We start from the raw sequence: 23728 nt of genomic DNA, 5'->3' as shown, positions 1-23728 counted from the left end.
GGGGGTCGAGTGTTCCTGTCGGAGGTCATCCAAGCTATCCTCACTGAATGCAACATTATCCACCGTAAATCTACCGCATACCATCCACAGACAAATGGTCTTACTGAGCGGCTCAACCGCACACTTGGCGACATGCTGAGGATGTACACCTCCTCCGACCACACTAACTGGGACGCTGTATTCTCTTTGTTACCTTCGCTTATAACACCGCGACGCAAGCGACTACCGGTTTTTCCCCGTTCTTTCTATTGTACGGCCGCGAACCTTCCCACCCACTCGACACTATACTACCGTACCGCCCTGATGCATCTGAGTGCTCCCCATTTTCGGAAGTCGCCAGATACGCTGAAGAGTGCCGTCAGTTGGCTCGGTCTCTGACAAGTGAGGCTCAAGGTCTACAAAAGACTCGACACGACGACGCTCACCGCATAGCTCCTACATTTCCTGCTGGCTCCCTTGTGTGGCTTTGGGTGCCCCCGCACGTTCCTGGCCTGTCTTCTAAACTTCTGGCCTGGTACCATGGTCCAAACCGTGTCATTGACGCGACCTCCCCGGTGAATTACATCATCGAGCCGTTAAGACAATCACCAGATTTGCGCCGTCGAGGACGCGAGACCGTACACGTCAACCGTCTCAAGCCCTACTACGACCCCCTCATTGTGCCTACTCCCTGAGTCGCCAGGATGGCTACCCTTCACCCCGGGGGTATTGTAGTGGAGCATACGCACCAACGCGTATGCGCCTTCGGAAGACAACGAAAAGCCCGTGCTCTGCTTGCGCGAGAGTTTGTGCCGCCTTTGCCGGACTGGCCGTACGCCCACTTTCCGTTGCGACCTCGTTGCGACTTCTCGGCTCGAATAAACGTCATCACACTGTTTATGCCTTTTATTGCTTTTTTGTTTTTGTTACGTTGTAATGAACTTTTCTTTATTTTGTGTGAAGTTGTTCGTCTTGAAGAAATACATGCTCATACAATAACTACTTTGAAAAATGTACACAGTGACAAGTATCAAAAGGGAGTGGTCAGTGCAAAGAAAAAAATAAAACAATGCCAACTTACCTTCAAAATTATTCTACAAAGGCTTTTCTTAAAGACAAGTCTATACCATGCATACTTTAACGGCCCGCTTTGCTGGAAGTATGATGATAAGCCCGCACTAAAATGCAACTGTAATATTCGAAAATACTATTTGCTAAAATTAGAAAATTATCGAGAGGGGCCGTCTACAGCAGTACCGAAATAAATATATTTTAGTTATAAATTTCTTTTGAATGTTTTAGCAAAGGTAGAGTTATTGATTTAGAAAAATGTAGAAAGCTTTGGCCAGTTTTGAACTTTGTTCACATCCGGGAGGTGTGTTTTTACCTTGTTGCGGCTGTCTCACACCGGATCACATCAGATTTGCTTCTTGATAATGAACGCTCATCCTTTCTTTGTGTGCGCACGTGTTTGTGTGTGGTCAGTTTCAGAAGTTGCTTCTTCTCACTGTTTATACCGTGGATTGAGTGTTCTCAGTTTCGGCACCTCTCGCATGATTTGCAGTACTCATGTATAATTATTTTTTACTAAATTATGCAGGAAGCAGTCAGCTCGACCCTTGCGTCATCAATGAATCTAATGGATGGTCCTTCGGCGATGATGACGAGCTGTTCTCGGAGGCCACACTTTCTTCATTTGTCGTGCATTGTTTAGCAGCGTTATAGTGTTCATTATAAGTGCTGTGCTTCAAACAAGAGTGCTGTTGATTTAATCAGATCTGTCCTATTTCGTTTTGTTTTTGGTGGCTTTTCACATGATTGTTTATTCTTATCTTCTTCTTCTAAATGATGCGTAATCATCCAGAGTCGGAAGTTTATTTCGAATAAATCAAAGAATAAGAACTCAAGTGTTTCCTTGAAATTCATTTGCTGGAGCTCTGTGAAAAAGAATACACAGTACCTCTGCAGTGCTTGCATGAGAATAGAGACTCCCTTCTTTTAACCAATGCGTAAAACGATCAGCATACAATAAATAAACAGTGGATGGAACACTTTACCAAACTACTGGTCCACTTCATTGAAATTCTGTCCGGATGAAGTAAGTACATTCGCAAAATACTCCGAAGGTACCACACAAAACGTCCGGATAGCCGGAACCTGCAAAACATGCTCCGGAGGTTCCACGTAGTCAATCCCACCAGCCGGAAGAAAATGGCAGTTAAAAGTACTCCAGTGAAGCTGCGCTATTGCTCTGGTTGGCCGGAACGAAATCTGTTTTAAAGTACTCCGGGTGTGCCACGCAGTTTCTTTGGCAAGCCAGAGCAAAAATGTTGCTCTGGATGTCCGGAGCAAAAGTTGCTCCGAGTAGGGGGGATGCTAGAGGACAAGCGTTTTACTACGGCCTGAGAGTAATTTTTTTGACAATGTGGCACCACCCACAATAGCGAGATTTCAGAAAGTAGTGCTACAAACGCTAGATTTGCCACCGCTGTTGTCTTCTCTGAGCCATCATCTGAAAATCCAATAACTACGTCATGTTTTGTGTCATACTGTAAATTTGGTCACACTGGCATTTCGTGAAATGCATTTACGCATGCCCAATCTTCTTTTGGCCAATTTTCCATGCATCTTAAAGAATGTCTAATACATTAGAAATAATTCCGGGTGTCATTAGAATTTCAGGTAATCACCTTAGCCGAGGCCTTGGTGATGGCAAAGCAAACACTTTAGTGAGTTGGCGGTAAGAACTTGGCCCTTGAAAATGCATATTCAAGGCAAATTCTTTCACCTCTCGAGACCACTTCTTTATTTTCCTCTTGCAACAATGAAGTGCCACATGGCTACCCAAGAGTTTTTATAACTTGGGGCTCACATGAAGCTTTAACTTCTCGAGCGCTTCCCATGTAGTAATATTTCTGTGGCTTTTTATCATCGCTGACTTCCGTTACCTTTGCGCCTCGTCACTTATTCGCTTGAGGATGGCGGTGGTCTTCAATGAATACACCTTTCTCTTTGGGCCTCGGTGAGATGGTGCTGAAACTGAAAAGAGAGAAGCATACAATATAATTTGTTTGTGTGTTAGCATAGATACACAGGGCGAGCACAGCGTCTTCTCTATAAGCAAGTGTCGGGTACTTTGGTAAAGGGGATTTTGTTGGCGACAGATGATGACAAAGTACTATCGCTCTATAATATCGATGCATATATTAAAACTCTTTTACATACCCAATTACTCAATTTTGTGAGTGGTTCAGCTGCCTCTAAGAACTTTACGCTTATTTAGATAGATAGTTGTGGTTATCAAGAGCAGTATTGATAATAACAGTGCTTCATGATATTGCATCTTACATGAACGGTCGCATGAGATAAGTGCTGGCGAATATGACTTTTTCAGTAACTGTTTGCTCGCACTTCTCTTCATATATTGGAGCTATCGCGTGCAAAACATGTAATGTCGTTGTAAATCAGTTTTGCGCAATCCCGCGAGGTGCCGAACTAGTTAAGAAGAAAAAGAGAATAGACAACCACACATTTGTGGCACGAAGCTCAACTAAGAAGCTTTGTTTCTGAGAAATATGTATCGCCTTTGTTGTGGCTATGTGCCACAATCGGGTCATTGCGTATGTTAACTTTTTTTTCGTGTAATGTCGTTGTATACAACACTCTAAAAAAATTCAGTAAAAAGGCGTCTTTTTTTACCCCGACAATAATTGTTACCGGCTTGCTCGAGTTTTATTTATTGAAAACTCGGCATGGGCCACCTTCTTAAGAATGCTATGTCACGCTGATAGCGCACGTACCGTTCGTGACCAGTAAGCACAGAGCGCGTGGCTTTAATGCAAGGAATGAAACGCAAGACAGATGACGATAGTCGTTGTAGGACACAGCGACGCAATTTTTACTGACTCATTTTTCAGAGTAAACTATGTCATTTAAATAATTCTCCTATATTCATTGTTAAAAACGAAAGACCTACTGTGTTCGGTTAAAAAGATGAAAATGAGCGAACGCTATTAACACGTACACAAGAAAGTGTCTGCAAAACGTGTCTTTTTACTTGGTTTTTCCTGGCTGGATGTTTGCGTGCAAGCCGCACACTCATCCGAACTGCCACACGTGGAAAGGCCAGATAGTCTAGGCATTGGAAATTCAGGGTCAATTGGTGTCTGGGTGGAATCTGTAAACAGAAATAACGTCAAGCGCTGGTCATTTATATTTGTTCATACAACTATCTATGGTTCGTAGCTCCAGCTCCAGTATACACACAAAGTACAATTATAACACTTTGTTTTAGTAGTAGTAGTATAACACTTTGTGTTAGTAGTAACACTTGTGATAGTAATTTTGACACTTTGTGCTAGCCACGGAACCTTAATATATGTAAACAGGTGAAGCAGTACAAAAACAGAATGAAGAAAGAATACACAATGGCAAGCGCATAATCGCTACTGGAATTTTATTGAATGAAAGCCACATGAAGAAGAAGGATACAAATTTGTATTTATTTTTATTTACATGTAAGTTGTCCATATGCAATTGTTTTTGTCAGCTATTTTTGAAATCTGTGGTTGTTGCACTACTGAGCAATCAATTACGACATGAAACCCTACCAACTAGTACAAATGTTCACACGGTTTAATATTTGCGGTTCATGTATATCCTGAATAAGTGCTAACATCTCTTTTCTTGAAACGAACGCTGACCGCGGGTTCTTCATCCATAGCATTGTTAGACTCGCTGCTTTATTCTCGTAAATAGCTAAAAAAACGAAATGTTGTCACTTCATCTGTTCCCCACTAATCCGCGGCACCCGGAAAAAGGCGCCTTTTGGGATCACCCTCTGAAGGCACCCAAGTAGCAAAAACTTTGTAATGCTTGTAGTATGCAAGAAAAATTGCGTTTATTGATATTTATCATTACTTTTAGCGTATTGCCAAGATGAGGCGGTGATTCAGGGGAGGCTGAGCTGGCTGTTGCGGGACCACATTCTGGAATCAAAAGAAAAATTAGTGGCTTCGGGTTCGCATGTTTTAAATAACCTCAGCACGAGCACGTTTTCCATAAAGTGTCGGTTTCTAACTCAAGCGGTTCAGCTGCGATTGTACATTTTTGCATGGCTTTTACTAAAAATGTACCTCTAAATGACAGTAAGCATTGCACCAAGTTTTATTGTTGTACATTCACGTAACATGTTCAACACTGGTGTTGTCTCATTTGATGGCTCAGATTATTGTAGTACTGCAGAGGTTCTTTTTATTTATTTTGCTTTACCAGTTTTTACACTGTCGGCGAGGGGTAATTAGTTCCAACCAATTTAAAAGCAACTGTCTACCCGTTCGTGCACACCTGCTCCTGTAAAATTTCTATCATACAGCACCAATCGAACTTATTGTGATCATCGCAGCGCTTACGCACGCCCCGCTGCGGTGGTCTAGTGGCTGAGGTACTCGGCTGCTGACCCGCAGGTCGCGGGTTCAAATCCCGGCTGTGGCGGCTGCATTTCCGATGGAGGCGGAAATGTTGTAGGCCCGTGTACTCAGATTTGGGTGCACGTTAAAGAACCCCAGGTGGTCGAAATTTCCGGAGCCCTCCACTACGGCGTCTCTCATAATCATATGGTGGTTTTGGGACGTTAAACCCCACAAATCCAATCCGCTTACGCAAGACTTGGTTTAGTTGTATTGAATTGTGCGGTTTTACAGACACAAAACGTGCGTGAGACTTGACGCAACGAGCGACTGCGAACTATTTTGACCACCTGAGGTGAGGGTGAATATCGCGCTTATCGAAACCTGACCTAACCCCGTGGCATCGCGTTTCGAATCGCAACATCATGTCCGATACGCGACCACAGCGGGTGATTGATGTATGGTTTACAGCAAGGCCAGGAGCGCTGTGTCTTCTTATACCAGCGCGAATTCTGTCGTTGTGAAAAGAAAATATTCTCATCTCCTACTGTACCAGGAAGCTGGAAAATATTCGCATTGCTAGCTACACGGGCAGCTTGGAACACACTTCAGCACGCAAAATCTTCCAATATCTTATATGCAAGAATGCTGGGACAAGAGGGAGATACCGCAAGCTTCAAAAACGGCGAATGTGGTCTTTTTTCCAAAGCCAGAAAAAAGCTCAGTATTCAACATCTCAGACCTATTTCCATCACATCCTGTGTAGGAAAATTTATGGAGCAAGTCATCCAACCAAGACCTCAAGAATGGGTTCATGGAAGATGAAAACCTGTACCCTGATACTATGATAGGCTTCAGATCCCATCTATCGGCGTGCGATATTATGCTACAGTGGACGGAGGAGGTAATGAACAAAAAGACTTTTAACACCAAAGTAATGGTGGGCATGATCGTCTTCAAGGCGTTTGACAATGTCAAACTTAAAGGCTTAATTAAGAACCTAAGTGCGCTAAACGTACGCGTCAAGACATACAACTACGTGATGGACTTTCATATCGCACAGCAACCATCAGCATGGGAAGGCAGTCGCTTAAAAACATTAAATTGGGGAATAAAGAAACATTACACGTGTCTGTACTCTCCCGTCTCTTTTTAATATAGCAATGATTCGACTTCCTGAGGAGTTGGAAGGAATCAAAAACCTACGTCACATCTAACAAGAATGTGGGAATGAAAGAAGCCAATCTTTTAAGGTTGGTTCAAGCCTTCGTGATAAGCCATGAACTACACGTTGCCCTTTATAGTAAATTAGATAGAGCGGAAAAAGATGAAATTGAAGTAATTATAAGGAAACGCTTCAAAAGTGCGCTAGTGCTTCCCCCGAGCACATCTATGGTTAAACCTCTAGAGCTGGGCGTCTCCAACTCTTTAGATGAGCTAATAGAAGCCGCCACGGTGCCACAACACGAAAGGCTTTTGAGAAGTATAACCGGAAAAAAATCATGGACCGCTTGGGGTTCGAGCTCACAGAGTGTTCCAGACAGACTGCTAACATGCCCAAGTCAACTAGGGCGACATTTAAAATTACACCGCTGCCGAAAAACATGCAACCAGTTTTCCACGAAGGTCGACGCAAGCCTAGAGCTGTAGCCCTGCAGGCGAAATTTGAAGGTCGATCTGGCGTGCTTCAGATGGACGCTGCGGAATACGAAAGAAGGGGAGCATACACAACGGTAGTGGTCCACGTCAGCGAGGACCTGGTCTCGTGATGCATCTCTAAGAACACAACCACCACGGACGCAGAAGAAATTTCTATTGCTTTGACAATGTCACAAAAAGCACACGAGTGATCGTTAGCGACTCTAAGTCAGCCATTAAAAACTATGATATTGGCAGGATCTCTGCTACAGTCGCCTAAATTCTAACTCAAGGACCAGTACCCGCAGAACAAATCTCACTGCTATGGTCCCCCGCTTATCAAGGGATAAAGGGAAATTAAAAGGCGCACGCGATCGCCCAAGGGCTCACTTTCCGGTCGATCGACGCTGACCAGCCGCCTTCGCTCGAGCAGCCCCTCTCCACAAGAAACGAACTACGAACGTTTCAAGAAATCCCCTCACATTTTATATTTCACCCTACCTAAGATTCAGCCAGGAGCAGGTAAACAGCTGAACAAGAAGGAGGAAGTTTTGTGGAGAAAATTGCAAACCGGGGTGTTTCAAAACCCTCACCTCTACAGTAAATGGCACCCGGAAGTGTTTAACTGCAGATGTGCTCACTGAAACAGCACCACAGGCTTAGTGCACATGGTATGAACCTGCCCATCGTACAATGATCTAAGTAGAAATGTAGAATCCTAGGAGGCCTTATTACACAGCCGTGACGCCGAAGAACAGCGTCAAGTCATCGGTCTCACCCTGACCACCGCCGAGTCCCTAGTGGTTCCGGCTGATGGCTAGGGGGATGATCGGGGGCAGAGGCCGAAGCTTCCTAACCCGTCATTTTGGACGGGTGCAAATAAACGTTATTTTTTTTCTCTCTCTCTCCAATAGAAAAAAAAGAAACGAAAGTACTGCAATTCTCTGGCGCACGCGCAAAAACTTTCGCTGCGAAACGTCACGCGACGCCTTGGCAGATGACATATCGCTTGTTGCAGTTCACTTTCTCCCGTACCCTGTATACTTCTTTTACACAAAGCAAGCATACGTGCCCCTTCCTTAATTCCCCAAATCACCAAGCTGGCGTGTGCATATACCTGCAGTCTAGGCGATGCTCTTTTGGCCTGCAGGGTGGTCTTGAGCCGCAGCAGCCGTGGCTTCTGCCAGGGAGGTTTCTTGAAGATAGGGTAGATATCAGTCTTCTTTAAGTAGGTGGCGAAGTAACGCAGTCATAACTCAAGCTGCTAGCATGAAATACAAAGAAATGGACACACGTTGAACTCATGCGTAAATATGGAACGTTATTTATGCATCAGGCGATAGGGTGCGTGAAAACGAACTACAAAAGCGTACATACTTGCAACCACTAATTTATTGCTTTTATTACCTTTATCGATCGAAGGTCCTACTTTCACGGCAACAATTGAAACAGCCATTCACATGAGCCGTGTTTTGGCAGGGCTTAAAAAGGCACTTTCGCCGAAGTGGTCGGAGACGAGGCGGTAGGCGTTATATATTTGCGCCCGTGTGAGTCCTTCGAGGTCTGGTCTTTTCATATATTTTCGCCATACGTCACACCTAAAAATGCAACAAATACCAGCATGAATATAAAAAAAACATGTGAAAGCGACACAAATACAGACAGTGCGAAAAAGCGCGAAAACGATCTATCACAAGTTCAAAACTGAAGCGCAGCTTTGATTTAGCGCAGGTAACACGAACTTCTCGTTACACGGAATGCAAGCAGTCACTGCTACGTAAATAAATTTGGGGGTTCTATCCTAAACATTGAAATGTGGTAATGTTACTACAAGCAACTGGTCATCTGAATTCTCCAAACCCAAACGCCACGAATATATATATATATATACTATGACACCATGTCCAGTACGGCAGCAACCAGGTTATCTTTTTAATCCAGACGCACGAGCCAGAGAGCCAGCCCGCGTGACATACGATGATGATCACTGCATTGGTTTGGTCATACAGATGAAGATGAAGTACGTAGTCAGCGCTCACACTATTTTCCCCCCTTCGCGAAAGAGGGCAGCAAGTTAGAAAGGGTTGGGACGCCGAATATATCGTTTCAGTCGAGAGACGTGGGCGATCTCGGTGTGACGGCGACGGCGATCAGGAGCAGCGTTGACAGGAGCAACGCGATAGTTGACTTCAGATGTTCGTTCCAGGACGGTGTAATGACCGAGATATCAGTGAAGGAATTTTTCGCAGAGCCTAGGTACACGAACAGGTGTCCACAAAAGGACTTTGTCGCCTGAGCGGAACACAACAATTCGACGCTTCGCATCAATGTCGATTTTTCTCTTGTCCTGAATGGTAGCAGTGCTGGCGCGGGCGATTTCACGGCAGCGGGTGACGCGAGCGGCGAACTCTTCCGGGAGAGATGAAGATGGATTGGAAGATGTGGACAAAAAGGTGGCGTCCAGAACAAAAGTCGGTACACGGTCATACACGAGAAAAAAAGAGCTGAAATTTGTCGTACGCTGTATGGCAGTATTATATGCGAACGTGACAAAAGGAAGTATTGTGTCCCAGTTTTTGTGATCCGGTTGCACGTACATAGAGATCATGTCCGACAAAGTTCGGTGAAAACGCTCAGTCAGACCATTAGTTTCTGGGTGATACGCTGATGTGGTCTTGTGGATGGTGTTAGAGGCCTGTAAGACTTCAGCAAGGACATGTGAAAGAAATGTCTTGCCACGGTCACTAAGGAGCACACGCGGTGCGCCCTGTCGTAAAATAATGGCGCGAAGGAAAAAACTGGCTACTTCAGAGGTAGCACCAGATGAAAGAGCTGCCGTCTCCGCGTAGCGAGTAAGGTTGTCTACGGCAGTAACAATCCAACAGTAACCGGCTGGCGTAAGCGGAAGAGGTCCGTATAAGTCTATGCCGACAAATTCAAAGGGAGTGGACGGGCACGGCAGTGGTTGCAATGGCCCCGCGGGAAGAGACGCGGTACGTTTTCGGTGCTGGCATGACGCGCAGGAAGCGGCGTACTTGGCGACAGAAGTGGAGAGGCCAGGCCAAAAGCAGCGAGTCTTGAGGCGGTTGTAGGTCTTGTGGAACCCTAAGTGGCCAGCTGTCGCATCGTCATTAAACGCTTGTAAAACTTCCAGACGAAGTGAGCGAGGAATGACGGGAACCCATTGGTTACCCAGAGGATGGTAAATTTGCCGACATAATGTTCCCTCTTGAAGCTTGAAACGGGAAAGTTGTCAACTTAGGCGGCTGTTTGGAGCACGCGATAAGCCAGTGAGCCGATCGATGATTGTGCGGCAGTAGGTATTGGCATGTGTGAGCGAAGCGAGATCTGTGTACGAAAGAAGGTCCGCCGAGGCAACTAACTGTTTCGAAGCAGCAGCCGTCTGTTTGGTCACTTCGGTGGGCGGTGATGAACAGATGGAAGGTGATACTTCGGCGCTTTACGAGAGCGGGCAACGTGACAAAGCGTCGGCATCTTGGTGCTCCCGACCCGACCTATATGTGACGCTGTAGTCATACTCTTGCAATCGTAGTACCCAACGGGCAAGGCGTCCCGACAAATTTTTCAGAGACAATAACCAACACAGATCATGATGGTCAGTCACTATTGTTAAATGCCGGCCGTCTAAATAAGGGCTAAACTTTTGTACGGACCACACGATGGCGAGACATTCTTGCTCAGTGATGCTGTAGCTTCGCTCAGCAGGTGACAGAGTACGGCTCGCGTAGGCCACGACTTGTTCTTAGGAAGCATGGTTCCGCTGAAGAAGGACAGCACCGATGCCAAATCCACTTGCGTCAGTGTGTAGCACAGTAGGTGCTGCAGGGTCGAAATGGCGAAGCACTGGCCGTGATGTGAGGCATTGCTTGAGGGTTGGAAAAGCATCCGACCAGACAAAGGGTGCGCTCGTGGTCAGAAGTTTGTGCAGAGGAGCCGCAATAGTAGCGAAATCACGTACAAAGCGGCGGAAATACGACGCTAAGCCAAGGAAGCTGCAGAGGTCTTTCTGTGTGGTTGGTGTAGGAAAGTGCAGTACCGCGGCAACCTTGTCGGGATCGGGCTCAACGCCATGTTTACTGACGGCGTGACCTAATACCTTGATGCTGTGACTGGCAAACCGACACTTCTTAGTGTTGAGCTGGAGACCGGCCTTAGCTAAACACGTGAGGACTTCATCTAGCCGTTCCGGGTGCTGTGAGAACCTGGATGAAAAGATGACAATGTCGTCCAGGTAGCAAAGGCGGGTCTTCCATTTTAATCCCCGCAGTACCGTGTCTATCATCCGTTCGAATGTGGCTGAAGCATTGCACAGGCCAAAAGGCATCACATTGAATTCAAAGAGACCATCTGGCATAGCAAACGCAGTCTTCTCTATATCAGACTCGTGCATTGAAATCTGCCAATAACCGGAGCGCAAGTCGAGATTTGAAAAGTACTCGGCACCTTGTAAAGTATCAAGAGCGTCGTCAATGCGAGGCATTGGGTAGATGTCCTAACGAGTGATTTTGTTGAGTGATCTGTAATGAACGCAAAACCGTACCGAGCCATCCTTTTTTTCACTAGTTCGACAGGAGAAGACCATGCGCTTGTCGAAGGCCTGATGACGTTGTGCACGAGCATGTCGTTGACTTGTTCTTCTATAAGCTTGCGTTCAGAAGCCGACACACGGTAAGGGCGGCGGCGAATCACACGGGATCCGTCGGTGTCGATACGATGGGCGGTCACTGTTGTTTAACCCAGACCTTCGGAACAAAGGTCAAAGCAAGTTTTATGCTTCATTAATAACGCTAGCAAGGCATCAGTTTGCGTTGGGTTGAGATGTTCACATAAAGTGGCCTTGAGAGAAGGAAATGCATCTTCCGCTGGCATACACTTGGAGAATGACGAAGCAGATGAATCAGTGACGACACAAAGCGCTGCCTCTTCGGTAATGCTGGCAACAGTGGTTCCCTCTGGCAAAAGAAGTGGTTCTGGCGTCGTGTTGCAGGCCGTGATGCTTGCATAACTACGGGAGAACTGCACTAAACAAGATGCGATGGTGATCCCTCGAAAAATGCAGCGCTGGCAAGGAACTACCACAGCGTCACGATCTAGAATGTCTCGTGACTTGATCGTAAGGTCACGTTCTTGTCCGGCAGGCAGGAGGAAATCCGCAGCTGTCACAAGGTTGGGCGACGAAAGGTCGGCAGCAGAAGAAAGCTCAGTGTCCGTAATACGAATGAGGGGCCGACCACACGAAATTACAGCAGACGCCGCTGACAAGAAGTCCCAGCCTAAGATTATCTAATGAGCGCACGAAGACAGCGCAGCCAAATGTATGTGATGACGGATTCCATCGATCAGAACACGAGCAGTGCACAAACCGGTCGGGCAAATTGGACTGTCAATAGCACCGCATAACATGGGACCGGCATAAGGAGTTTGCACTTTACGCAGGCGAAAACACAATTCACGATCAATTACTGAAATTGCGGCTTCAGTGTCTATAAGGGCGTCAACAAAAATACCTTCCACACAAACAGGTAGTAAATTAGCTGGACGAGACGGAGGAGTTGTAACGTTCCGACAACAAGCAGTTTCCCCTCCAAAAACTGCACCTTCTAGTTTTCCGAATCCAGAGAGATCGGCGCGGGACGCAGGGGTGATGACATACGCCGAAACGGTGACGGAGAACGGTGGCGAGACGAACGAGGAGGATGAGGCGCATGAGACCGTGGAGGGGAGGGTGACTGGCGGGAGGTGGATGAATACGGTGCGGGATCGTATTCATCGGGTCTCGGGGTAAAGTCTCTCTCGTAAGCTGGGTAACCACGTCGTTCATCCTGCTGACGGCGGCGGCAGAAACGGGATATATGACCCCTTATGCCACAGTAAAGCAGATGGGGCGCGGAGGACGCCATGTAGAATGGTCGTGTGGCCTTGGCACTTGCGTCGTCATCGCAGCCACATGGTCGCATCCGATGTCCGCAGGCACGGTTAGAACTGGTGCAGGGGCCCGCGATGCAACTTCTGCGTACGAAGGCACTGGGAAGCGCACAGGAGACGGGGCATGTGCAGCGCTTGTCACTGATGCCAGTTCATCCTTGATTATCTCTCGCAGGTTGGGAGGAGGTGTGCGGACAGACGCAATGGTTGGGTTGCCTGGAATAAGGCCGTGAAGTTCTTCTCTGACAATTGTGTGGATAAGGGCCCGCAATTCATGCTCTTTGGTAAAGCGAGTGTCGCAGGAAGCAAGTGGAAGGCGCATGGAACGAAGCACGTCCAGGCGTTGGCATGTAGTGATGACGTCCCGGACGGTAGTCGGATTCTGGATCACGAGAGCATTGAAGGCCACAGAGTTGATACCCTTCAGTAGATGACGGATGCGATCGGCCTCCGTCATGTCATTTTGTGCTCGGCAACAGAGAGCCAGAATATCTTCAATGTAGGACGTATACGATTCGCCGTCTCCCTGGATGCGGGTTGCGAGCTTCTGTTTCGCTACTAAAGAACATCCTGCAGACGTGCCAAATACCTGACGGAGATGCCCCGTGAAGGCCGATCAATTGGAGAAGTCGCTCTCGTGGTTGTAATACCAGGTTTTAGCGACGCCATTGAGGTAAAAAGGAACGTAGCGCAGTTTGTGCGCCTCGTCCCAATAATTACAAACGCTAGTTTGATCATAACTGTCGAGCCATTTTTCTATGTCTTCGTTGCGAAGGCCGGAAAATACCGGAGGGTCTCGATGAGAGGTACTCACGGTGTAGTGAAGCCTGGGTGGCTGAGAAGGAGCGGTTGCAGCAGCGGGCGCGTTGGGTTCTGCCATCGCTGTTCCTTGAGGGCACAACGGTCGACCAGACTGGAGCTCCAGGGGTGACGGGTAGAGCAGGATGACATGGGAACCAAAGCACGCTCCACCACTTATGAGACCACGTCCGGTACGGCAGCAACTAGGTCATCTTTTTAATCTAGACGCACGAGCCAGAGAGCCATCCCGCGTGACGTACGATGATGATCACTGCAATGGTTTGGTCATACAGATGAAGATGAGGTACGTAGTCAGCGCTCACAATATATATATATATATATATATATATATATATATATATATATATATATATATATATAATTAGCTACGGCTAACAAAATCAATCCTGAAGTGAAATTTCTGTCTGAACGTCAGTTGGCATCAGTCGGCTTATGATAAACTGCCCACAAGAGCTTTACATGCTTACAGCATCACTGTCAACTGCGCAGTGCCAATAATGAAAAAGCAGGTTCTCTCTAGAGCGACCACAGATATATTTCCGTTCGCCCTGTGGCTGTTTTGATAAGGACAGCGCTTGCTTCTTCATACCGAAAAAAATGGCATGTGCCGACGTGTCATCCGCGGGAAGCGGAAAACTTCGCTTCGCTGTTTCTCCCAGAATTGCTGGGTAAGCAAAGCAGCGCAGCACGCCGTTTGTCTTTTTCCTACTTTCTTCAACATTTTGTGCGCGTTAGAACTCACAAAACCAACAATTTTAACTTCAAAGCAGTCTCAAAATTTTCCCACGTGCACAGGCAAAATGGCAGCAGCAGACTAGCGGAATAGAAGCAGAGGGAAAGAGCGAAAGCGCCACTCGTCGGTGCAAAGAATGCAGGAACTGGATAAACATATAGGGTGTTAAATAAGACAAAAACCAAGATGATATTTTATTTCTACATATATATGCGTAACTATACTTTAATCATGCGAAGGTTGGGAAGAAAATGGCACAGATGCTGAATTTTTGCTTCCTACCAAAACAATTGCGGACGCCTTATTTTGAATACCGTATCTAGTCGAAGGGTCTAGTCCCTGATCCAGGTTTAAATATCATCTGGCATAATGTTTTTCTAATTTGAAGCATTTCATAGTACACAACAGGTATTTTGAGCATTTATATCTAGGTATCTCGCTATCTATCAATCTAGCAGCTTTTTTTGCGTGCTTTTCAGATCGTCTCTTCGTCTTGCGGTAGACCAAATCAGTACGGAAAGGTAAGATGGTTTGACGAATATGTCTGGCTGGTCATGAGATTAAAAATGGGGACCCCTAAGCTTCACTTGTAAGAATAGAGTGCGACAGCAATATCGGTTCCCTAGTGCGATTTTCAAACATATAGTGTATAAAATCATGGTGTATGATGTTACTCGAGAAGTTTAAATTGTGGATTTGTACGATGTTTCAATGAAGATGAAAGTGGCTTGTACCAGAAAACTTTCGCATATCACTACATTCTGTGTAATGGGTAGCCTGCTTTAAACCAACATCAATCATGTGCGTTAAATCTGCCAAACTTGCTATGCACCCATAGCGTTTACAGCCGCAGCCACGTCTGTGTAGAGCACTAGAGCAGCCGGTTTTGCCTCTGTGGGCTGAAACGCTGAGGCAGTTTTGGGCTTTGAAGGGTGTATCAGGATCATGCATGGTCTAGTTGTCAGGCTGATCACGTCAGAACCCAATACTGCCCCAAGGTTTTGCCCTGCAGAGCAAGCACCGGCTGTTCATGGCCGCGGCTGTACGCAATGGAATACGCACAGGAATGTGCGTGATTTTGTAATGGGCTGCCGGCTTCAAACCAAGAGCTAGTTATGAAAAGTCACAGCTGTGCAGCAAAGACGAAGCAACGAACGTGATAGCAACAAATTGGAAGGTGACGCGAAGAATAGCAAGCAGGTCAAAACGTGCTCCGTGTTTCTCACGCACAAATGACGCACGAAACGTACTCATAGGTACAGATGAACATAAATAAGCGTTGAAGTTGTTACTTGTTGTTTTTTAAAAGCGCACTCTTTTTTGCAAACGAAGACTGTGCAGCGAATGCAGTGATCTTTGTACGCCCGGTAATTACAACAGGATTGTTAGGGTGAAAGGCCAAGGCGTGCGATTCTCCACATCCTTAATGACCACTCAAACGCGCGAGCGTACACAACCCGCTCCCTCCCCCCTGCTGAAAATACGATTGTTCCTGCATGACCTCTAATGTGGCGGGCACGCGACGTCTTTGTCCCCGGCCATCCCAAGCGTTGCGTTCCCCAACAAAGTGAGCGATGGCGAATTACGCATTGCGGTAGAGAATGCGATAGACAGCAGAGCGCACGGCAATATGTCGATTTGAGAAATACAGAGGCATTCTAGCTTTTCTCCTTTATGAAAACTTGTATGGGAAAAACAGGTCTAATTAACGATACTGACTCACAAATTCACTACTACATTGAATTACAAGTATTTATGAAGTGGTCAACCGAAGCGCAGTTAAGCTCTGGATAACTGAGTGCTCTGGTCACGTCATTCAAATAAGGTACGTAAGAAGTAGTTTTGCTCGTATAAAAACTTCAAATAGCCGACGTACACTCACTTACCACGTTCTTCACAGTGAAAGTGCCTGAGTTGTCATCGCCTCCTTTTCCGTCGTGTGCATTTTGATTATGTTTTGGTAGCACAATCACAATACTGCCACGTTCTATTTCTCAAGTTTTGTTATCGCCCCAAAACACTACACAATACTAAGCGCAAACCGCGCCTGCAGTTTTCGAAAAGCTTCCGGACTGAAATAGATAATTTCGATAAGATCACGCTCACTCTGCGAACGGTACAGATTATTCTGGAACTTACGCCACCGCCAGCGATAACGCTAGAACATTCGACAGCAAGAGTATAAATGCCGACGCGCTTCGCCGCTTGTCAGTAGTTGATCGACGGCCGACACTCCGTTCACTGCTATCTGTGCAAGACTGCTACTGCAATCAAACGTTCCTTTTACCGGGCTCAAGTTCGCCGAAATAAACAGTTAAATCCCAACATAAAGTTTCTTGTCTTCGGCCACGTCACGACCCCGTGACATCTGGTGCAGGTGCTGGGTACACGGCTTGACGGGGGCGTTCAGTACATAAACGAAGCAGCACCTCCACCAGATGTCACGGGGCCTCGATGTGGCCGAGGACAAGAGACAAGAAACAGGAGCTCTTCGCGGGACTGATGAAGAATCCACCGAACACCCTCCGAGAATTCGTAGCCGAAGCTGCCACTATCAAAAAGACTCCAGACATGCGCACCAGACAGTATAGTCGTCGCCTGACTCCAGAATTCGCTGCTTCTTAAGCCAGTAACTCCGAAGACCTGCGTGAAACTATTCGAGCGATCGTGCGGGAAGAGCTGCGCAAGCTGTTGCCTTCGGCGCAGCCCAAAGTGGATTCGATCGCCGACATTGTGCGAGAAGAAGTTCGGCAATCACTTCGAATTCCCCAACCAACGCTGCCCGAGCCGGAAGCTATGAGCTACGCCACTGCAGTGCGCCACAACGCTCCTCCCCATTCACGTCAAAACGCCACCCCATCACACTTCCGTCGACAGACGCCACCGCCGCCACCACCCTCACCGACGTCATACCGTTCGCCAGCGGCCCAGTGCAGTGCGCCGAAGAAGACTGACGTCTGGCGCACCCCTGACCACCACCCCCACTGCTACCACTGCGGCAAGGCCGGACACACATACCGCCGTTGGGTCGGTATGTGTGTCCGGCGGTTTATCAGTGGGTCGTTCGCCGCGAAGTTAAAGAAAGTTAGGACAGCTTGGGAAGGCGCTAAAGTCCGCACAGCCGGAGGTCATCTCGTAACGCCTGCAGGAGTCTGCACAGCGAGATTCACCATTAACGGCCGTATTTATCCTGCGGACTTCGTAGTCCTACAGCGCTGCTCGAGAGATGTCATCCTTGGCGTTGACTTCTCATGCCTCAATCATGCTGTCATCAACCTAAGAACACAGTCGATAACGTTATCCACAGAAGAAGCAATACCGCCGCGCACGCCGTCAGGAAACCAAACCTTAAAAGTACTGGAACAACAAGTCAGCATTCCGCCTCGCTCAAGCGTCATTATTTCAGTCGACGCTCCTAAATCACCTGACTTGGAAGGCGTCGTTGAAGGCAGTCAGCATCTGTTGGTCACCCAAAATATTTGCGTCGCAAGAGGAATTGCAGAGCTGCGGGGAGGCAAAGCAATGGTTATGCTCTCGAATTTCAGCAATGAGTACAAACACGTGAACAAAAGAACAACGGTCACATACATCGAATAAACTCTCGAAGACACCAGTGATTTCGCCCTCGCCGATTCTGCGGAACCTGCTCACAGGAACCAAGCCCCTCCCATAGCTTTCGACGTCAATCCCAGACTTCCGAACGATAAGCAAGAACAGCTCAAGGTCCTGCTCCTGCAATACGAAGATTGCTTTTCGTCGTCATCGAAAATTCGGCAGACCCCAATCACGAAACATCGCATCATAACCGAAGAAAATGCCAGACCACTCCGTCAGAGTCCGTATAGGGTTTCGACACGAGAACGTGAGGCCATAAAAAGATAAATTGATGAAATGCTGCGGGATGACATCATTCAGCCGTCCAAGAGTCTATGGGCATCCCCCGTGGTGTTATTGAAGAACAAGGATGGGACCCTACGTTTCTGCGTCGATTATCGCTGCCTGAACAAAATCACAAGAAAAAACGTGTATCCTCTCCAACGAATAGACGACGCACTTGATCGGCTTCATAACGCCAAGTACTTTTCGTCAATGGACCTCAAGACTGGCTATTGGCAAATCGAAGTCGACAAAAGAGACCGAGAGAAGACAGCGTTTATAACACCGGACGGCCTCTTCGAGTTTAGGGTGATGCCTTTCGGTCTTTGCTCAGCGCCTGCAACTTTTCAATGCGTTATGGATACAGTACTGGCAGGATTGAAGTGGCAGATTAGCCTTGTGTACTTGGACGACGTCTTCGTGTTTTCTTCGAGTTTCGACGGGCATCTTCGGCGCCTTGAAGCTGTACTTCAAGCCATCTTGACGTCCGGACTCACGCTGAAGCCAGAAAAGTGCAGATTTGCGCACGAGAAGCTCTTGTTTTCGGGGCACGTTATTAGCAAGTCTGGAGTTCGCCCCGATCCACGGAAAACAGCCGTCATCGCCGACTTCCCGCCGCCCACTGACAAGAAGGCGGTGCGCCGATTTCTGGGTCTGTGCGCCTATTATAAGCGGTTTGTGAAAAACTTCACCCACATCGCCGATTTTCTAACTAGCCTTACCAAGGCCGTCGTGGAGTTCAAGTGGAAAACGCCGCAGGAACACGCTTTCGAGGAGCTTAAACATCGCCTTCTGACGCCTCCGTTACTTGCCCATTTCGACGATTTCGCTGAGACAGAAATACACACTGGCGCAAGCAGCGTAGGTCTTGGCGCCGTTCTTGTGCAGAGGGCTGACGGACTCGAGAGGGTTATTAGTTACGCCAGCTGATCGCTATCCGAAGCAGAAGCCAAAGGAGTGCCTCGCCATCATCTGGGCTACGTCGAAATTTCGCCCCTACCTGTACGGCAGGCCCTTCAAAGTTGTGAGCGACCACCACGCCTTGTGTTGGCTAGCCACATTGAAGGACCCTTCAGGTCAGCTTGCACGATGGAGCCTGAGACTTCAAGAATATGACATTACCGTCATTTACAAGCCCGGCAAGAAACACTCCGACGCCGACCGTCTCTCTCGTGCGCCTGTTGACCAACCGCTACCCGACGACCCGGATGACGACTACTTCTTGGAAACGATAACTACAGACGACTTCGCTGAACGACAGTGGGCCGACCCGAAACTTAAGGGCCTAATGGAATACTTCGAAGGCAGGACCGCCGAAGTCCCAAAGGTGTTCAAGCGCGCACTTGCGTCGTTCTTCCTGCGAAACGGTCTTCTAGAAAAGAAAAGCTTTTCACCGCTTCGAGCTAAGTGCCTCCTTGTGGTGCCTTAAGTTCTGCGACCAGAACTCTTGCAGGCCCTGCACGACGATCCGACGGCAGGAACTCTCGGTGTTTCTCGCACGCTCGCGAGGATACAAGAAAGGTACTACTGGGCACGTCTTACCACCGACGTCACTTAATATGTGAGGACATGCCGGGTCTGTCAGGACGCAAGACACCACCGAAAAGGCCAGCGGGACTTCTGCAGCCAATTGAACCACCTTGCCGACCTTTATAGCAGATTGATTTGGACCTACTGGGGCCATTCCCGACGTCAGCTTTCGGAAACAAGTGGATCATGGTAGCTACCGACTACTTCACCCGCTACGCCAAGACAAAAGCCTTTCCCAAAGCCAGTGCATCCGAGGTAGCTAAGTTCTTCGTCGAAAATATTGTCCTACGTCACGGCGCCCCGGAGGTCCTTATCACCGACAGAGGAACGGCCTTTACTGCCGACTTAACTCAAGCGATCTTGGCATACAGCCAGACAAACCGCCGCCGGACGACAGCGTACCACCCACAGACCAACGGCCTCACCGAGCGGCTTAACAAGACGATCGCTGACAGGCTGGCAATGTACGTCGATGTCGAACACAAGACGTGGGACGCCATTCTTCCGTACGTGACCTTCGCATAAAACACGGTGGTGCAGGAGACGGCGAAGGTATCTCCATACAAATTGGTCTACGGAAGGAGCCCGGCAACGACGCTCGATGCCATGTTACCCAACGTCACGGACGAAGAAAACCTCGATGTGAGTGAGTACCTTCAATGCGCCGAAGAAGCCCGACAACTCGCGTCTCCGTATCAAGAATCAACAGACGATCGACAGCCGCCGTTACGATCTTCGACGACGCTTCGTGGAATACCAGCCTGGTGAACGTGTTCGGGTGTGGACACCGATACGCCGACGTGGACAAAGTGAAAAGCTTCTGCGACGGTACTTTGGACCGTACAGGGTGGTTCGACGTCTCGGCCCACTTGATTACGAGGTTGTCCCTGATGGCATCAAGAACTCTCAATGACGCCGATCACGACCTGAGGTCGTCCATGTCGAGCGCCTCAAGCCGTTTCATGCGCGTTAACAAACTTAAACAGTGTTTTTTGTATTATATTGTATCTTGATTTATTCATTGTACTTTCTTGCATTATTGTTGTACCTTCATCTTTAGTTAAAGCATCGGGACGATGCCTTTTTCAGAGGGAGCAATGCCACGTTCTATTTCTCAAGTTTTGTTATCGCCCCAAAACACTACACAATTCTCAGCGCAAACCGCGCCTGTAGTTTTCAAAAAGCTTACGGACCGGAGTACATCATTTCAATAAGATCACGCCCACTCTGCGAACGGTACAGATTATTCTCGAACCTACGCCACTACCATCGATAACGCTAGAACATTCAACGCCAAGAGTAGAAATGCCGACGCGCTTCGCCGCTTGTCAGTAGTTGATCGATGGCCGACGCTCCGTTCGCCGCAGACTTAGCGCCGGGATTCCCGCGACCAGGCACGCTGCGAGTCGTCGCCCAATCTTATCGAGCATCAAGCGAACCCCTGGACAACCCCCCCGGCTCTCTCCAGGCCTTCATCGTGAGCCAACGCCCGGGCACCACAGCGCAAGCCGTGGGAGCCAGGGCCAGGACGAAAGTGTGATGGCTTTCGCAGCGCCACCGCCGAAAGATCATTGCTTCAACTTCAGCGCTCCAGAGGGGAGCATCGTCGACGACATCATAGATGCCCTCGAAGCAGTAACCGGCCCAGCCGGTATCAAGTCCCTCCAGCACTTGGGAGGTGCAAAGTTTGGCACCGCAGCCCCGAACGTCCATGCAGCCACCAAGCTGAAGAGCCGGGGCGCCATCTCTTGAATGGCGAATCAGTTCCACTAGTCAGCGTAGGTCCTGAAATAGTCCACGTCACAGTCTTCCGGGTACCGCTGTGGGTAAGCGACGCAGCCGTAGCGACTGCTCTCTCCGCCTACGGCAACGTGCAACATATCCACGAGCCAGTGTTCAAGGGCCACCTTGGGGTTGGCACAGGTGTCCGTTTGGCGCGAGTGGAAATGAAAAGCCAAATACCGAGCTTTTTGAGAGTCCAAGGCTACAATGTCATGTCTGACTACCGCGGTGTCAAGAAAGTGTGCTCTAAGTGCAGGATTGCTGGCCACATCGCCAAAGATTGTGCCACGCCCCGTTGCATGCGCTGCAAAGTGTTTGCACATGTGACAGAGGGATGCGCAGAACCATGTCGCAAATGCTCGGGCAGCCCTGCAACAGCTGACTGCCTACGTCTGAAGTACTTCGCAGCGGCTGCAGCAGCGGCAATCGAAGAACAAGCGTGCATCGACCTCACGCCCGCATTGCAAGATGATTATCCGGCGCTCGAGCCTGCGAGTGACACTGACAGAAGCGACACTGACGCCCATGCTGAACCACAAGACGCAGGAGACCTGCTTCCCCAGCCTGAGAAAGCCTCGTCAACCCTTCACACCCCGTCCGAGACCAGCGACTTCTCGCCGGACGCCTATGAAGAACACAGCTCATTCAAACCCGAAGCCCGAGTGTCCGTACTTAGCAGAGACCACGAGAGCTACAGCTCTTACACAGTTGGCACCACCAGTAGCTCTGAGGCGCCGAGAGCTTCTATGAGACGCGGCACCCGAACGACGGGACGTGCAGACGCTCCGATCATCGGCCCAGACAAGACCACAACAGTGATTATGCCACCGACATCGACGAGCGCCCGCGCCAGAACGTACTCGGCTCTGTCCCACAAACTGAGCCTGTCAAACCCCATTTACCAGATTACAGGTGCGGCCGCCGGTGCTAGTGTTGGTGCCAGCGCCATAGAAATAGATCGTCCAGCCACCAAACGAGTCCACCCACCGACCACGGACTCTGAGGGCTCTACAGACAGTAGTGAGCCTCAAAAATTCGCTAATGCTCTGACGACGTCAGAGTATTTCTCTCTTTAGTTTTGTTCACTCGTTGAGTGCTCGCCCCACCCCCTGCAAGGGGTTTCTCTGAAGTTTGCGCGCACTCCCCCTACTTTCAATATGGATACGGTGCATTTTCTCTCCTTAAACGTCAGCGGTTTCAGGCGCCGAGATAAGCATAGAGAAGTCATGCACTTCGCAAGGTCACGTCATGTCGATATCTTTTTCTTACCGGAATGTAATTTTAGAACCCCTTTTGATGTGCAATCCTTTTGTTCACATTTTGGAGTCGAGGACTTTTTGCGCTGACTGATTCAAAGATGTGCGGAGTCGGAGTTGTTTTTTTTGACACCAGCGATGCGTCGAAGAGCACACTGTGTTTATGGTTTTGACGGCCCCACACTAGCAGTAGACTTTGACCTTCATGGCAGACGAGTAAGGGTGCTCGTAATATATGTTCCAACTCAACGTGGGGGCACGGCCGACTTTTCAATTCACTCGTCTCATTTATGTTTGACAGTTACCCCACTTTCTTAGTTGGAGATTTCAACTGTGTTGAGGACACCGACAGAGATGCGCGCGGACGCAGACAAAGCAGACAATATAGCGGAGTTAGCGCATTGCGACAACTCATCCGCAATTTCAAGCTCAGGGATGCGTGGGTCGACACTCACGGGAATGACTTCGCTGCAACCTGGCAACGGGGCCCCAACATGACCCGGCTAGACCGGTACTATTTTCCAGAAGTGCTAGCCACTCATGTCCTTATTTGCGAGGTCCTACATTTCCCACCGGATGTTCCATGCATTACAGACCACTTTCCAGTGTCTGTAAAACTTTTCTTTGAACAATCCACTACATTTAGAAACCATTGGAAAATGAACACCACACTCGTGCACGACCTGGAAAGCGTAGCATTACTGCGCAATGCACAAGAGCAAGCATGCAAAAGGCCGCCTGAACCCCGTAACCGGGAC

The 23728-nt window shown here is 48.4% G+C and overlaps 1 long non-coding RNA gene across 2 annotated transcripts in view; it reads right to left on the bottom strand.

Moving 5' to 3' along the window:
• Positions 1-2782: 2782 nt before the first annotated feature.
• LOC142765322 (uncharacterized) overlaps positions 2783-23728 on the bottom strand; it is a 49274-nt gene continuing 28328 nt past the window's right edge. Inside the window, exons 2-5 of one of the 2 annotated variants that reach the window (XR_012884184.1) lie at positions 8433-8623; positions 8143-8289; positions 4004-4156; positions 2783-3018 (exon numbers count right to left, since the gene is read on the bottom strand). This is a non-coding gene — a long non-coding RNA (uncharacterized LOC142765322). The remainder of the gene's footprint in view (positions 3019-4003; positions 4157-8142; positions 8290-8432; positions 8624-23728) is intronic. The other variant, XR_012884185.1, reaches the window with a different exon arrangement.

The sequence above is a fragment of the Rhipicephalus microplus genome, chromosome 6 (genome assembly GCF_043290135.1).
Source record: "Rhipicephalus microplus isolate Deutch F79 chromosome 6, USDA_Rmic, whole genome shotgun sequence".
NCBI lineage: Eukaryota > Metazoa > Arthropoda > Arachnida > Ixodida > Ixodidae > Rhipicephalus > Rhipicephalus microplus.
The sequence above is the reverse complement of the archived record's forward strand: the minus strand, read 5'-3'. Positions and strand labels throughout refer to the sequence as shown.